We start from the raw sequence: 13,119 nt of genomic DNA on the forward strand, positions 1-13,119 counted from the left end.
TGTTTACTGCCATGAGAAATGGTAGTAAGACAATCCCTCCCTGGCTGAGTTATGTTAAGTGAGGACACAACAGCACAGTGCCTATAACAGGATCTTATAAATTGTACCACAAAAAAGGTCCTCCTAAGCCTATTGCCCACAGGTCCGAGTAAGTACAGCAGAGACACAGGCCTGTCAACTTAGGACCCAGAGACACTCTCAGCATGAATTGGACATTTCTGCAGGGTCTTCTGAGTGGCAAGAACAAGTACTCCACAACATTGGGTCGTATATAGCTGTCAGTGGAGTTCATTGTCCAAGTGCTAGTGCTGTGCTGGCCACCCAGAATGTGTAAGGTGATGAGCTGAGTGACTTTGTCTGCAACACAAAGTAACCAGGCTGCCCCAATAGCTACTTTGATGAGATATCCCCTGTGTCCCATGTGAGTCTCTGGGGCCTGTAGACCTTTGTGGTCACCTGTCCATCATGGCTAGTGGTCAAGCATGTGGCCTATAGGCAGGAGTGAGAGTGACACTACAGCCAGAAGCATAGATGCAATGCCTCCTTCCTGTACAATAAATAATGCAATGCAAGAAGCAAGGAGGCTCTGTTGAACATACTTGCTGAGTCTTATCTTTAAGCCCACCATTGAAGACAGCTTCCTCTACATCTTCTACTGCCTCTATAAGAATTTCTACCTGTCCCATACACAAGCCTGATCTGCGGATCCCTTCCCCTACATTGTAAACTGTATATAACTTGATCCACAGAGAAGGAAATCTTCACCTACTACGTAGTGACCATAAATGTCCTTTGCATCAGGCTTAACTTGTGTGAAGTTGTCTACCTGGTGTTCAAGAGGTTTGAGGAGAAGCTATGGTCTCCAGTGCAGGAAACCCCAAAACCAGGGTAAACATCCTGACACTTGACCCAAAGTCACAATTTGACATAAGGCTATCATATGTATCATACCAGGAATGACCTCCACTGCTTGAGAACTTTGACCTAATTGTTGTTGTTTAGTGCTATCAAGTTGGAATCAAGTCATAGCTGACCCTCCAATGCTTTTTTCTGAGGCTGTAAACTGCATGGGAGGATATTACCCATCTTTCTCCTGTGGAGCACCTAGTGGATTAGAACTGTGTGCCTTTGGCATTGCAGTACTGCTTCCTACCACTAGACCACCAAAGCTCCTAATTAATTGCCCTAATTAAGTCTGGTTATATCCAAAAGATAAAAGAAAGTATCCTTTCTCCAACATTTTCAATCCATATGTGGAACAGATCATTCAGAAGGCTGAACTTTATAAAGAAGAATGTGGCATCAGGACTGGAGGAAGACTCATCAACAACCTGTAATATGTAGATGACACAACCTGCTCACTAAATCTGAAGATTTGTTTGCTGCAGAAGGTTGAGAACTGCAGTCTTCAATATGGATTGTATCTTATCATCAAGAAAACAAAGATTTCCACCACTGAGCCAATTAGCAGCATCATGATAGGTGGAGAATAGACTGAGATCGTGAACAGTTTCTTCTTGCTCAAATCCACAATCAACATCCTTGCTACCAGCTCTCAGGAAACCAAGGCTAGTTGGTTTAGAGAAGTCTGTTGTCAAGGAGCTCTCAAGAGTGTTAAAAAGCAACAATGTCTGTGTAGAGACTAAGATGCATCTGATTTAGGTTATAGTCTTCACAATTGCTTGTGATGGATCTGAGAGCTAGACAATGACTCTGTAGTCATTACAGAAGAATCAATGCCTTTGAGTTGTGGTGCTGGAGAAGAATGTGGAACATTTCATGAACTGCCAAAAGAACAAAACAGGCCATCCTTAAGAGAGTGAAACCAGGTTGTTCCTTTGAGATAAGGATTTTGAAACTTCGTCTCACATACTTGGAGCTTGTTTCCAGGAGGAGTCGGTCCTTAGAGAATGTTTAGAAGGGTAGAGGGTCAGCATAGGAGAGGAAAATGGATAAGATGAATTGACACAGTAACTGTGGCAATGGGGGCAAGTGTGTCAGAGACAGTGAAATTGGCTCAACATAGGGTAGCATTCAGAACGATTGTTCATAGGATGACTATGAGTCATAGTCAACTAGACAGGACCTAACAACTACAACAATGAATATGTAGTAGTTGTTGTTGTTGTTAGGTATTGTCAGGTCGAGTGTATTTCATAGAGACCCCATGAATAAAAAGATCTGAACTATGTTCTATCTTGTACAGTCCTCACACTTCCTGACATGCAAGAGCCCATTGCAGCAGTGAATGCATCAATCCACCTTGTTTAGGGTCTTCCTCTCCTTTGTTGACCCTCCACCCTTCCCAGTATTATGTCATTCTTCAAGGAATAGCCTCTCCTAAGTATGTGAGGCGAAGCCTCGTCATTCTTGCCTCCAAAGAGTTCTCTGGCTGCACCCTCTCTTATCTGCTTATTCTCTTGGTCATCCATGGGATGTTCAGTGCTCTCCTCTAACACCAGAGCTCAAAAGCATCAATTCTTCTGTCATCCTTATTAATTTTCCATGTCTCAGATGCATAGCAAGTCATCAGAAAGACTATGGCATGAATCAGATGCAATGTAGTCCTCAAAATGACATTACTCCTCAATAACTTGGGGAGGTCCCTAATCACAGATTTTCCAAGTGCGGTGTGTCTCCTCATTTCTTGACTACTGGTACCAAGAGTGTTAATTGTGGAGCCAAGCAAACTGAAGCTATTGACAGTTTCAGTCTCCTCTCCATCCATCAAGATGATGCCTATTGATCCAATGATAAGAATCTTTGTTTTCTTCATCATTGAGATACAAGCCATACCGAAGACTGCTTTCCTTGATCTTCTACAACAGGTGTTTCTAATCTCCTCACTTTGAGCAAGCAAAGTTGTGTCATCTGCATAATGCAAGTTATTGATGAGTCTCCCTCCAATCCTGATGCCACACTTCTCTTCAGAGTCCAGGTTCTCAGATAATTTGTTTAGCACACAGATTGAATAGGTATGGAGACAGAATACAACCCTGACACACTCCTTTCTCAATTTTTAACCATGCTGTGTTCCCCTGCTCTGTTCAAAAAACAGCCTCCTAGTCCAGGAATAAGTTCTACATGAGCACAATTAAGTGCTCTGGTATTACCATTCTTCTCAGTGTTGGTTTTTTTTTTTTTAAAAAAAATTGCCCATTTGCTGGGAAGTAGCTAGTAAGGAACTAAGAGGATTCACAACAAAAGCCAAGACCACTCAGCAGGCAATGAGTCCTACATCCTGATCTTTGGCTCACCTAGCAGTCCTCCCAGACACACAGTGTGTTCCAAGATGCAGCAAGAAACACTCAAAAGTAGCCATGGCCCAGTTGTTCTGAGTTCTGCAAGCAGTTGGTCAAGGTAAGGGGAGACCCCAGAAGGCCCTGAGTCCAGCATTATTCTGTTCTCAAACAGTATCTTCAGATGAATACTTGTCAATCAGAAGGCCCTTGTTGGCCCATTTTGGCCACTTTACCCTATCACACGTGGTCCCAGAAAGAAAAGTATGGCGCTGCTGAGAGTCATCGGGACCTGCTAGAGTGTGTGAAAGCTACTGCCCCACAAACCAGAGGCACAAAGAGGATGAGTCTAAGGATTCTGTATGGACCATCAAGTCTGAAATTTCTAATTCCATTTACTAGGTATACATTGCCAAAGCAACCTCAACACCCTCCCACATTCTACTCAGAGTATGGAAACTTTCAAAGAACCCTCCAGGTGAAATTTACCTCTAATATCCTACAGCCTAACACCCCGAGCTCACATGAAAACTATCACAAAGCCCAGAGGCACCTCATAATCAACAATACCCAAACTTGCCGTCTTTCCTTCAATCTCTGCTCCATGCAGATACACTCCCACCAGGAATAGCACCCCTATCCAACAAGCTGCCCAAACCAGCTTTCAGATATCACCCTCTTCCCATTCTCTCAGAGCCCTCATATGCAACATCACAGCATATCATGAAATCCCACTGTGTCCCACCCCTCCTTCAGCCTCCTCTACCATAATCCACAGCCTTATAACCTCTCATTGGGCTTCTCCCATCTGCTATTCACTTCAAGTTACAGGATAATCTTTCTATAATCTGACCATGCATTGCTCATGCTTTAAAATCTCCCCTCAATGGTCTTCAACCTAGCCCTTCATGACCTTCCCTATCTTTATTACCTGCTTGCTTGCTTCCTTCCTTCCTTTTACACCATCTGACTCTTAGCTCACTCTCCTGTGGGTTTTCAGAGTCTATAAATCACATAGGAGGAGAGTGAATGTCCATCTCTCTTCTATAAAGCACCTGGTGTAAAACAAGAGCCAAACAAGAAGTAAACAAGAACTAAAACAAGAAGTCCAAACAGAGCAAGGGAACACTGCATGGTTTAAAATCTCAGAAAAGGTGTTTGTCAAGGTTGAATCTTTTCTCCATATCTATTCAACCTGTATGCGTAGAAAATCATTTGAGAAGATTGAATATATGAAGGAGAATGTAGTAAGAGAAATGGAGAAAAAGTCATCATCCACCTGCATTATGCTGATGACACAACTTTGCTTGCAGAAAATAAGACAGTATGAAACACTTGCTGCAGAAGATCAAAGACTACAGCCATCAATATGGGGTGTATCAAGAAAATTAAAATCCTCACCATTATGATATATAAAGAAAGGCTGGAAGTCATCAAAAACTTCATTTTACTTGGGCCCACAATCAACATCCACACTAAAAGGATTTGAGAAATCAGAACATATTGGTATTTTGCAACAATTGCCCTTCTCCCCAGCTTGACTTTTCCGTACCATCTGATCCTACAGGCACTGCTTGAGAAAGCTGCTTCACACAGTCAGGTGTTACTCAGAATCCAAACGGAAGGGACCAGGATCTCCACCCCAACCCCACCTGCTCTCTGTAGGCTCCAAGAGCTGCCCCAGAGACCTAGAACAGACGCAGTAGCTGGGGCCTCTTTCCAGATTCTGCACTAGGAAAGTTTCTCTCTCTTCTCTTGTCCAACCAAGTCAAAGTAAAATATGATTTGATGGCTCAAAGTACTTTTAACTGCTACCCTGATCCCTATCTCTACTCCCCAAAACAGGATCATGGGATACCCCTATGGGGCCAAAAGGACGAAGTATTTCTCATAATTACTTCTTATTTACCCTTTGCTATCTCCCAAACAGACTTTTTCAAATGGGAAAGCCAAGCCCTTGCCAACACACATACTAGTTTTGATGCTCTGTTGTTCTTTTGTGTCTGCTGTATTGTGTGGATGGAGGCTTGTTTCAAGATAAAAACATTTTAAAACCTACATAAAAAGATCTCTAAAGCCCCCTGCCCTACTCCCCAGCAAAAGGTATTACATAAACCATTGAGCAGTATTCACTTATCAGCGTATTTGTTGTGAGTGTAGATTATCTACTGAAAATATTACTTTTGTGTTCGTAATTAAAGAGTTTTCAATGTTCACCTCTTAAAGAGACAGTGTGCTCTCCTTTGGCCAGTTTCACCTTTCACTCACCCTCCTGAGAGACTTTCATCAGGAGAGATATCCAGGTTTCATCCCTCCTTCTCATTCTCTTAGCCAGAAGAAAATAGCCTACACCATCATTTTAAAAATAAAATTTAAAAAGCTTATCTTTGCTATCTTCTCAGACATACATATGAATGTATGTTTTAGATGTTCTTTTAAGAGAAAAGATAATTTTTAAATGTGCTTACTTGTGTGTGTGTGTGTGTGTGTGTGTGTGTGTATTACTATGGTTGGTGTGTACTGTTGAGTTGCAACTGACCCAAAGGTGACACTCTAGCAGGTTTTCATAGGCAGTTAGTCACACAGAAGAAGATTGACTGTCCTTCACCCACAGAGCAGCTGGTTGATTTGAACTGCATGCCTTTGGGACTGCAGTATGGCTTCTTGCCGCTAGGCCACCAGAACTTACAGAGATGAGAGAGAGAGAGACAGAGAGAGAGAGAGAGAGAGAGAGAGATGCCCTGATTACTTTTTCTAATATCAGACAACACTCCATCTCATTTAGATGGAAAGGAAAGGCTATTCCTTGGAAAGGGATATCATGCTTAGAAAGGTGGAGATCAGTGAAAGAGAGGAAGATCCCCAACTAGAGGAATTGATACTGTGACTGCAGCAGTGGGATCAAGTATATAAAAAATTAGGAAGATAGCACAGAATGGATAGGGTTCAGATCTGTTGTTCATAGGATTTTTATGAGTCATACTCAACTTGACAGTACCTAAAAACAACAAGGTCACATAAAAATAGTATATAGTTGAGGATGGTATTTAAGTGTAGAAAACTTACATGAAACTGGAAATGTCTTTAAAAGTTCATGTGTTAAAGTTTTTACTGATTTAGTTTTATGAATATTGATTGTTGTTTCAGTTATGGATTCTCTACATAGTAAAATGAAAATATATGGTATGAATACTGAATGTTGTAATGTTAAGATATATTATAAAAATGATCAAACTTTTTGTTTATTTAATTCTACTAAATGTAGTAAGATGTGTTATATAAATGAATGCTGGAAGTTATAATGATGGGATATATTGTAATTTAGAAGAAAAATATAAGCCTGTCTTCAGTTAGTGCTTAGTTAGTTATGTGAAAAGAAAACAAAATGTACCCTAAAGGGATGTTTGTTGAAAGCAGTAGAATTTGGTAGAGAACATGGGGCTGACCTGTGAGGAGAGTTACATTTAAAAGCAGAAAAATAAAGACTTTCTCAGTGAGCTAAGGCAAGGTACAGCCTATGTAGTGGAGGAAGCCATGGCTTGGAAGCAGAGAGAAGTTAGACACTCTGAGATCAAACTCCTGCTCCTCCATGCCATCCATTAATCCCAGCCATGTGACTTTTGGAAAATTCTTCTGCACTTTTACTCTGTACTTCAGTTTCTTTTTCTATAAAATGGACATATTGACCCCCACCTCATTGGGCAGCCATGAGGGAAAGCACTTCTGGAGTTACAATACTCATCAACACTCAAGCCTAACCTTTACCTCCGGGTGCAGTAAATCTTTTCCTTTAAATCGGTATCTATTCACAGGGACTTGGGGAAAAGAACAAATTATCCATAGTGTTTCCAAGGCTATAAATGTCTATGGGAGCAGATCATATCATCCCTCGGCTATAGAATGGCTAGTGAGTTAAAACTGCTAAACATTTGTTTGGTAGGACAATGTTTAACAACTGTACCATTTGGATACCTTTTAAGCTTACAAGTTGTCTTGGAAGATACTGGTGCTTAGTCTATGACTGGCTGTGGACTGCAGGGTCTTTGAGTCAGACACCTGATTCTCATCTACGTTCCACTGGATTTGGGGGGAGTGCTTTCTGCTTTCCTAAAAAAGGCTGATAGATTTATTCGCCTCATATGGTAGTTGTGAGACCAGAATGAGATCATAGCTGCTATGGTAAACACTTGGAAAAGGCCAATAAATGTTGAGCATGAGTATTAGGAAGTGCTCAATAATGTCCAATGAGGGGGGACCCTCCCTTACCATACACTGACCTTCACTGTTGTGAGAGCTAGACAAGTCCAAGGTCCTTTTGCAGACACCCCCCACCCCAGGAACCACACCTAAGAGAAATTTAGCAGAAAGCTGGCCCCAGAAGCCTCTCCAGTAAAGCAATTTCTGAGCTGAACTCTAGTTGCCATAAAGGTTGCTATAAATGTCAGGACTAGGACTAGAGTAACAGTCTAAACCAAAGGAACAAAGGAGCAGCGCTAATAAGGCAACATAGAGGGAACAAGTACTCCCATTAGAGCTCAATGAGCCTGGGTGTGAGGACACCTAGCTTCTGGCTCCCTCACTAAAGTCTCGCTCAGTGTTACCCAGTTAACTGTGATCTCAAAAACTATGGGCTCAAAATTTTCATAATTTCACATGGAAATAGAATTTTCTTTCTTCTATTAATGACATAGATGTTATATCACATTCAATTCTACTTATCTCATTGAATCAGAAATTACTCATAGTTGACATTCCAGTGCATTTTAAGAGACTGAATATCCCAAGGGAGGAGATTTCTCTTCTTTCTGTCTCAGAGTTGCTGGTGCCACCTTTAAGTTAACAGCATAACTCTCTATGGACTGCACCACCAAAGATCCCTATACCATGTTAGTGCAGGATACATGTTAAGCTAATTATCTTTGAGAAATTTTTTAAAAATATTATTTTCAACCATGTTGAAAATCCCTAATTATCAGAGAGATGAAAATCAAAACAGTTATGAGATATCATCTTACTCAAGCAATAATAGCAGAGTTCAACAAGACAGCAAACAATAAATTCTGATGAGCTTGTGGAGAAATTGGAACTCTTATTTACTGCTGGTTTCTGTTGTTGTCATTAAATGCCATCAAGTCGTAGATGACTCATAGCAACCTGTGAATGAAAGACTTGAACACTGTTCTATAACCTTCATCATTTCTCTAAGTTCATAGGATTTCTGGAGGCAAGCTATTTTGGAAGTGGATGACACTCCTGCTTCCAAGCCTGTTTTCATCTGGGAGCTCCACCAAACACTATCCTCCATGGGTAACTATTATCATACTTGACACATCAGTGTCATGGTGTTTAGCACCACAGCAACCACAAGTTACCTCTGTACAGTAAATTGACAGACCAGTGCTATACTACTTAGAAGAATGTTTGACAAAAAAAAAATTAAATTAAATTAAAACCACAACCAAGGACCACAGGCCAGAGAGCCCAAATGCCTTTTTAAGTACAAGGTCAAATCAAATCAGCTCACATCCACTTGCCAACAAACAATCCACACCCAAACCTCCTCCAAAACAAGAAAACACACCTTTGTAGAATCAAGCTGCCCCACACATCTTCCCAAACTGGATATCAGCCCCATACTGGTGACCAAATGCCTTTTTAAATACAAGGAGAAATCCAATCAGCTCACACCCAATTGCTGGTGGGAATTTAAAATGGTACAGCCACTATGGAAAGAGGTCTGGCACTTTCTTTAAAAGTTGGAAATACCATTTGACCCAGCAATTCCTCTACTGGGAATTTTTCCTAAAGAAAACAGAGCCACAACTCAAACAGATATATTCACATACATGTTTGTTGATGTATTATTCACAACAGCAAATATATAGAAGTAAGTCAAGTGCCCATCAACAAACAAATTGATAGAAAACCTGTGGTACATTCACACAATAGAAAACCATGTAACATTGAAAAACAATGAATTCATGAAACATTACACAACCTGAGGGAGCCTCAAGGACATTATGCTGAGTGAAATATCTATCACAAAAGGACAAACACTACATAACACTGCTGTTATAAAATGGGACAGACATGAGGAGGGGAGTGTTGGGAAGAGAATGGGAAAAGAGTAGACAGATAATAAATACTTCATTAGAACAGATGAGAGAAATAACTGACAAAAAGGAATAGAGGATAAGGCATTATGTGTATGATGACATCAGTCTGGAACAAAGAGTGCGTTGAAGGGTAGGCTGGAGGAGGGGGGAAGAAAATGTTCAACAATGAAAAAAAATATTAAAAATAATTCTTCTTGAACAGTGTAGTGGGTACAGAGAGGGAGTGTAGAAATGGGAAAGGAAAAGAATCCAACTTGAAAAAAATTGGTTTTTTCACAGAAGCAAGCACAAATGTAGGAGTAGATGAATATCATATGAATAACAGGAAGGGACAGAAAATCAGAACCTGTAAAGCTGAAAGAAAAAGTGTTCTGCTAGAATTGTGGGCAGAATTGAAATGCCCAGCCTCCCAAACTGTAAGAAAATAAATTTCTGTTTGTTAAAGTAACTCTCTTGTAATATTTTTGTTACAGCAGCAATAGGAAACTAAGACAGTGATACACATGCTACCTCCAGGAACCATGACACACTCTACGTCCAGTGTGCTTGATGGAAAATCATAGACCAGTAGGGAAGAGTCTGGGATATTTCCTCTGAAACTTTGCTAGGAAAGTGTACCTGCCTGCCCTCTCTCTCTTGACTTATTGGTTCAGAAAGTCCCACCCAGAAGGAGAGTGAAGAACAAAAGCTCACTCCAGAAAGTCATGGGCATAAGGACAGTCCAGGACTGGAGACCAGTGACTGGATACATGAAAGGGGAGCACCAAGAATGAGAGGGAGACTGGGCTGGGAAGCGAGAGGTCAGGGAAGCTCAGAGTGACTAGTGTGGGTGACTGACTGCACGGAGGAGAACACATAGTGAACAGGTCAGGCTCTCACTAAAAACCATAGGAAAACCCTCACTGAGGCAGAAGATAACTCTCCTCAGACTAACAGGAGGACAGAGGATGAAACAAGAAAGGAGAGATGAAGAAGACATATTATTTCAGTGCAATTTAACATATATTTAGTATGGGTGCACTGATCAGATTGGGTACTGGATCAAGGGAACTCAATTCATTGCCTCTGAGTTGGAACTGACTCATTCTGACACTGAAGCAGGAATTAGAAGCCTGTAAATCACAGGGAATGAGATATCCTGTCATTCTTCTAAGCAATAGAGAGGTGTCTCCCTTTGGTTTACTGACACTTATCCCCATGGGGTCTGTAGCAAGCTGAATTGCTAATCTTATAGTGATGCCTCACTGATGGCTTAAATTCACCGTTATCACCTCAGAAGGATGATGGACTATATGCACCCATGAGATTTGTGGCCACACACAACCCAGTGGAACTATGAGTCAACTGTGAGTTGATCACAAATCAAATGTAATGAGGATTATGGGAAATCAGGTAACAGCCTATCAGAATACAGGAGGCATATTCTGTCACAGACAGAGAAGAAGATACTCAGAGTTGAGACTCAGAAAGTTTCCTAGGGGACAATGTCAGAATCTACTCGAGAAACCAGGGTCTGAAACAAGGTGGTACTGGGAAGAACAGGTGATGAAACCGAATAAGAACTCTGGAGAGAGCATAGAGAGGTGGAGCACACATGAGGGGATTGAATAGAAATAAGAGAAGATGTTTCTTGAAAACTGATACTGATTAAACAGAGGAGGGGGTTGGGTGTCTCCATGACAGAAATTTAATGATGACAGGAAGAAGGTGTCAAGCCTTTTCCTGCTTGTTCCCTAAAGCTAGAATATTACACATTTCAGAGAAGTTCACTGTGATTAGCCCTAGGCTCCCAGCATTGACACAGTAGAGTGAAGGCATTATGAAGAGCCTGGGAAAGTGATAAGATTCTAAAAGCCTCATGCTTGGTGAGAGAGGGAAGTACAGGATTTGGAACATCTTTGGTCCACAGAGGAGGAATGGAGGATGGAGGTTGTTCATGCTTTACCAAACAGGCTAATATGAATGTGCCTAGATCAGGCATGGCTCCCTGATGCTCAGGAATAGTTAGACGAATCTGACAGCCGATAAACAATCTATTTCCCAAATCAACTATGAGATATCACCTCACCCCCATAACAATAGCAAAGTTCAAAAGAGCAGCAAACAACAAATGCTGGCAAGATTGTGGAGAAATTGGAACCCTCTATTCCCTATTGTTGGGAGTATAACATGGTGCAACCACAATGGAAAGCAGAATGGCACTTTCTCAAAAGGCTGGAAATAGAAATACCATTTGACCCAGCAATTGTACTACTGGGAATATACCCTAAAGAAAACAGAACTTCCACCCAAACAGATACATGTACACTCATGTTTATTGCTGTATTGTTCACAATACCAAAGAAAGAAACCCAAGTGCCCATCAACAAATGAATGGACTGAGAAGTGTGGTATATTTACACAGTGGAATACTATGCAGCATTGAAAAACAAGGAACTAAAACAAAAATTTTAAAAAATGAGTGACCCCGGGAGGACATTATGCTGGCTGAAATATCTCAGTCACAAAAGGACAAATACTGCATAATGCCACTGTAGTAAAACAGGACTGACATTGGGGTTTAGGAGAAACTAATAAAAGAAGGGGTAAATAATAAACACTGCATTGGAACAGATGAGAAAAATAATTGTTTAAAACAGAATATATAATTTGACATTATTTGCATGACAATAGTTAAGAATAAGAAGTGCAGAGCAAGTGGACTGGAGTGTGGGGGAGAGAGGAAACTGTGCAACAATGAAAGAATTGTTTTTAAAGAGAAAAGTGACCTGGGGGTGCGGGGCAGGGAGGAAAATGTGCAACAATGAATGAAGGAAAATCCAAGTTTTCTGTAAACTTTCATTAAAATCACAATTAAAAAACACTTTTAAAAAAACCTATCCCTAAGAAAAAGTAAAGTATAAAGAAGTCTTGAAAACAAACAAAACAAAAAATCTATTTCCTTCACAGACTCATCCTTGGCAGCTGGTGGAAGAGCTGATAATCCAATTATCTTCTTTTTACTGTCTCTTTGAAAGCTGTTTGACCTATAGGGCTCAAATTTATAGTAAAAAAGATTAATTTGTATGTATGGGTTTGGGGGTTTTTTATTTTATATTAGTTTACTGACAAAGTTCATATATATTTTTTTTCACACCAGATATGTCCCATTTCCATTACCCATCTCTCTGTCCACCCATCAGATTTTGTGACCTATAATTAACCCCCCTATACTACTCCCATCCATCCTCACTCCTCTGCTCTCACCTCCCCTCCTTTGATCCTCATACACTTACTACAAAAATGGTCTTATACAGTATTTGTCCTTATCGGACTGAGTTAGTTCAATTAACATAATGCTTTCCAGCTCCTCCCAAGTTAGGCAGTGATTTACAAAATCATTGCTCTTGCATGCTGCAAAGTAGTAAATGTATCAATTTCTCAATGTGATGGTGAATGTTTTGGCAGGATGATTTTCATTCACATTTATCAATTTCTAGAATAAAGGAGACTGTCCTTTGGAAACTGGAAACTCCACATTCAAGACTAGCGATGCCATGTCAAGTTTCATATACGACCACGTGAAATCATGATAATGGCAATACCACCCTTGCCAAAGTATCATGAGTGAGGACACAAGACCACAGCACCTATGAGAGACACACACTGTACCATCAATAAGGAGTGCTCACTTAACAGGTTCTCCTAAGCCTAGATTCCCCAGGTCAGAGTAAGAATAGTAGAGACGTAAACCTGTCCCATTAGGGCCCAGAGACACTGTCAGC

The 13,119-nt window shown here is 40.7% G+C and overlaps 1 pseudogene; it reads left to right on the forward strand.

Moving 5' to 3' along the window:
- The first annotated feature begins 203 nt into the window (after positions 1-203).
- On the forward strand, positions 204-698 carry LOC102846636 (annotated as a pseudogene).
- Positions 699-13,119: the final 12,421 nt, after the last annotated feature.

The sequence above is a fragment of the Elephantulus edwardii genome, unplaced genomic scaffold (assembly GCF_000299155.1).
Source record: "Elephantulus edwardii isolate Elephantulus edwardi_28Jun2011 unplaced genomic scaffold, EleEdw1.0 scaffold00049, whole genome shotgun sequence".
In the NCBI taxonomy this organism is placed as follows: Eukaryota; Metazoa; Chordata; class Mammalia; order Macroscelidea; family Macroscelididae; genus Elephantulus; species Elephantulus edwardii.